We start from the raw sequence: 5,000 nt of genomic DNA on the forward strand, positions 1-5,000 counted from the left end.
AACTTCCATCGAACACAACTAAACATGGCCAATGTTGAGGGAAATTGAGGGCATAGGTCAACAGCATCTGGAGAACCACAAATCCCCCGTCCCAGCATGTACAGTATCTTGTCTTCCAGCTTCCAACTGGCCTTTCTCAGTATATTTGATGACATATGCAGCTAATTATTTCTTTATTGGCGGTTTCCAGTCTAGAGTTAGCAGAGTAGAATGGAAATCTCAAGGTGCTCCAGGTCATAATTCCCATTTGTTCTGCTGTGGCAGGTACTATTAAGGGTTTGGAAACTAATGAAAAGGTTGAGAATCTGTGGCACTTCAGATGTTGTTGGATTTCCCAGCTCCTATAACCCCAACTCTGCCCTGCCACACGCACAGCCACAATGACTCTGCAAGCCGATTTAAAATTTGTGTGGGGAAGTCAGATTATGTACATGGATTCTGCAGTTATGAAACTAGGCTAAGAAATGGTGGGATTTGAGATGGTACCCTAACTTCCCTTATCAATGGGAGTTTTTTTAGAGTGAACATGCAAGGCACTAGTTCCCAGATCTCACAGGTGAACCTTCCCTATGTCACCATCTATTAATGTATCTTGTTGGGAAACCAAAACTAAATGTGCAACTCTGAAAGAATATAGTGGGAAGACATCTGTAAAGAACAACCTCAATTGTCAACAACAATCTCAATTGTCAACATTCCTATTAGCTATGGTGGGCTTGGAGGCTCCCCCTGATGCCACTGCCCTCTAACTCTTCTTGACAGAGGTCTTGGCTGTGGCCGTGGGGGCAGGAGTGCCTGTGGGGACTGGTGGCACCTCTTCAGTCATGCTTGTCCAGGACTGGATCAAGTATGGTGAATGGGCATCCGTGCCACTCCTATTGGTGTGTTCTGGCGCCTTCTTTTTAAGTGGCCCCTGCCTCATACCAACCCTTACCCTGCACAAGGCTGTGAACTCATTCAACCCAGCTGTGCCTAATTGCTTGGTTCCCAGATGCTCTTCAAAAGGACCCTCCACCCTCCTGCTTCATTGGTGTGTGGTTCCCAAAGAGAAGAAAATGAGTCTATAATGGGAACAGAAATCCAAGGGTGGATGTCCGAAGAAAGCCTCTGAATGGGGAAAATGCTGCTTTCTAGTTTTAAAATGTCTGATTCCTTCCCCAGCACGATTCTGAAACTTCTAAGCTTATATCTCCAGAGGATCCTGAAGTCTGAGAGTGAAGAATCCAGTGCTTGGCCAAATCTTGCAATTAGAGGGAATGTGTGAAAGTATCAACATGAACACAGGGGACAGAGGTTAACTAGGGTGAAGAAAATGGGTTCAGATTGGTTGAGAGATGGTACCTTCTGAGGACTAAAGATTATTCCCATACACATAATTCCATTCCTTCTGCTTTGGGGCATCTATTTCCCAAATCTAGCAAGGCCACAGTCTTGATTTGTGACTTGTGAGCCCCTCCTCACCTTCTCTTGGTATATTTGTGTATTTCCTACAGGCCCGGGTCTAGGGGTAGTCTCGGTGGCACGGGGTGCCAGGGTGCCAGGCCGGCAGGAGGACGCTGTGCGCTGCGCCTGCCCACAAGGGCGGGGGCGCCGTAGCAATCTCGGCACCACGGCGCCAGGGCGCCTGACCAGCTTGAGACGGCCCTGATTTCCTAGTACATTTCCAGGACCCTGTGGATAATTTGCAAAGATACTTGTAAGATTCCCTGGGAATGAATGCAGCAGGGCCATAATCAATTGGGGATTGGAGTGGGCTTTGCCTATTCCACAACAAAATCCCTGGTAAAGCGTGCCATCTCTCCTCTTACACAGAGATTAACGCCACAGGAGAAAAGCCAACCATTTATTCATGCATGAGAAACAGAAGGGACACCCACAGGCAGAGTATGTTGGGACACACACAGAGAGTCACACACAGTCTCCCACCTGCTGACCAAATATCTATAGCGGGTTAAACAAACCTGCCTTTTCACTCTTACCTGAATGCAACTGCTGCTTTTTTTTGTTAAGCTGGAGCATGTGATGGAATGTTGGTGCAATAATGAAGACTTTTTAAATTTCCAGTGTAGAAAGATCAAAAGGCTGCCAGGGGCGTACCCAGGATCAAAACTAGGGGGGGACAAGCCATGGTCGTTCAGGGGCGGGGCCAAGGCACAGGAGGGGAGGGGCCACAAAGTGGGAATGTGGGTGGGGCTACAGGGCCAGCGGGCCCAACGACTCTGCGGCGGCGGCTGCAGCCTCTAAATGAACCCCCTAAACTCTCTCACACGAAATTCCCCTGCTCTGAAGCAGGGCCGTCTCTAGGCCCGGGTCCTGTGGCGCGGAGTGCCAGGGCGCCAGGCCACCAGGGGCGCCACTGCACCCGCTGAGAGGCGCGGCGGAGGCTGCCCCAGGCGCACCTCTCAGCTGTTCAGCGGCTTCAGGCTGCTTTCCGGAGAGGCGCGGGCCTGGGGCTGCCTCCGTCGCACGCAGGGGCGTCACAACAGGGGGCGGGCAGCACCCCCTGGCCCAGGGCCGGCCCTACGCCCAGGCTGGGTTGCACAGGGCTCCGGCCCTCCAGGCGGCAGCTGCGCAGTGAGCTACGCCCGCCGCGCCGGGAAACGGGGCGGGTGGGGGCACCAGAGGGATCCGTACCACCACGGCGCCAGGTATGCTTAAGACGGCCCTGCTCTGAAAACACCACTCCCATCCATTTACGGCTAGCCACCCCCCTGAAAAAACCCTTTGGGCCCCGCTTTCCCTCCTCCAGGTCTCCCCGAAGCCTTGCCAGTTCCCACCCTATATATCTGGGATGGGGAAGGAGCTCAGAGGTCTGCTAGTCCTGGGGGGCCACCCCCCATGGCCTGGGAGGATACTGTGGACCCCCCCCCCGCCAAGCTGAGACCCTCAAAGAAGAAGAAGCTGCCACCGCCGCCTCCCCATCGCAAGGGAGCAAAAGATGGGAAAGGTGGGGTGGCGCAGGGCAGGCGAGCCCCCCCCCCCAGATGTGACTCTACGGCGGCGGCAGCGGCTCCCCCGCCCTCAACGCCCCTCTCTCGGCAGGGGCAGCAAGGGAGAGCGGCTGGGGGGGGCGCATTGCAAAGAAGGAAACAGCAGCCAATGCCCGGAGAGGGCAATGCACGTAGGGGGAGCGGAGAGCTGTGCCACCCCCCAAGGCAGCTCCTTTCCTATTGCCAGCGGTGGGGGGCGGCGAGGAAGGGTCACTGCCGCTGGGCTACTCCTGCCGCCGGCAATCCGGTGCAAATGCCCCCATGCAGCTTCCTTGCAGCAGCCACGACCACCGCCTTCGGGCGCCGCCCCCCGCTCCTCCTTTGTGGGCTTCTGCCCACCGAGGCTGAACTGGCTCCTGTCGGTGCACTTTCTCTCCCGGCCCAGGAGGAGTCTCAGTAGCAACTCCTAACTCGGGGGGGGGGGGTAGGGGGGTGCGGAGGGGGGAAGGGGGCGATTTCCAGCCCGCGGCACCGACGATCGCAGTGCAGCCAACTGGGAGGCAGAGTGCGGCAGCAGCTGCAAGCAATGCAGGGAGCCGTGTCTCCTTCGCTTGCCAGCCCAGCAGAACTTTTAGGCAGGAGAGGTTGCCGCCTGGCAGGGCTTTCCATTGGGAGGCGCGAAGGCTTTAGTGGGCGGGGATTGGTGCAAATGTAGGCAGGGCGGGCTGAGAGGAGGAGCCGCCGCCGTGGAGCCGCGGCACCAGCAGCGTTTCCTCCCCCCCTCCCGTGTCAACAAGTGGGGCGCCTGCGCAGGGTATTTGCTTCCCTAGTCAGGCCTGCGGTTTGGCCTTCTAGGGGGGGGCAGCTGCACCCCCCTGCCCCATGCTGGGTACACCCATGAAGGCTGCAAAACCCTTAGCTTCCCTGGAAATAAACCCCACTGAACTGACTGGAACGCAAGTAGACATCATAGTTAGGATTGCAGCCTAAGAGGATTGCGGCCCATCATATTTGACAGGAAGGTACAATTAAATTATTGATTCAGGGCTGTTAGTTCTACATGGAGATTTCATTGCTGCAGCTGGAAGCTTTTATACTGAAGAAAGTAGGAGGTGTGTGCTTATTGTATAGTTTTTCAGCAGTAATGACACATACATATCCTACACCAATCTAAATATGGCAGAATGCATTTTCTATATTTCTATCACTTGATGTGCAAAGCAGTGTCGGTGTGTGTGGGAAATCAAATGGCAAGTGAGATTTAAAAAAAAAATCTGGATGTTTGCATTGGATTTCTGTATATGGGTGTAAACTGAGACATGCTTTGCTTTCTCATGTCGAGAAGTCCTTTCAAATTGGTCTCCTGCCCATCAAGAATTCCTGTTTAATGCAAAAAAAGAAGCCTGCACCTCCTTTCTGCCAGGACACCCACGGGAGTTTTTAAAACACTAAAACCATTCTTGTCATGGCCTGTACACTGCAGCTACCTCCCCAGTGCTGTGAGAGAGAGAGAGAGAGAGAGAGATGTATATATTGCATTAAATAATCATAACGTTCACTTTGACTTCTGCCTGGTTAATGTATTAACTTCTTAACTTCAGAAAATCAGTGGGCTGCTGGAAAGATAAAAAGCGCTGAGTTCAGAGAATGGCATGTGGGCTCGATTGCAATAATATCCTCTTGATGTGATTTACCACTGAAAGAGGTCCTTGCGTATCTGCTAGAATTGATACATCTGTCAAGAGACAGTGATACGCCTAAGATTCCCAGTGATTTCATAAGTAAGGTTAGTATGCAAAGGCGCCATGGCTTAGATGGTCAAAGCGCCTGTCTAGTAAACAGGAGATCCTGGGTTCGAATCCCAGTGGTGCCTTCTTTATTTTCCTCCTGTTCCAAATATCAGAGTTGAGATGATTAAGATTCATTTCTGTGGCCGGCAGAGCCTCCTGTAATATCGAACCTTGTAAAAACCAACGGCAACAATCCATGACAATCACCGCAGAATCGCAATGGAGAGTACAAAGCTAAGCAAAGCAACACGGTTGGAAATGGTTAAGGCATTTCGTTGCT

The 5,000-nt window shown here is 52.9% G+C and overlaps 1 non-coding gene across 1 annotated transcript; it reads left to right on the forward strand.

The window, feature by feature from the left end:
* The first annotated feature begins 4,729 nt into the window (after positions 1 to 4,729).
* TRNAT-AGU (transfer RNA threonine (anticodon AGU)) lies at positions 4,730 to 4,803 on the forward strand. The gene has a single exon. It is a non-coding gene; the product is annotated as a tRNA-Thr (tRNA).
* Positions 4,804 to 5,000: the final 197 nt, after the last annotated feature.

This window comes from Zootoca vivipara, chromosome 13 (genome assembly GCF_963506605.1).
Source record: "Zootoca vivipara chromosome 13, rZooViv1.1, whole genome shotgun sequence".
In the NCBI taxonomy this organism is placed as follows: Eukaryota; Metazoa; Chordata; class Lepidosauria; order Squamata; family Lacertidae; genus Zootoca; species Zootoca vivipara.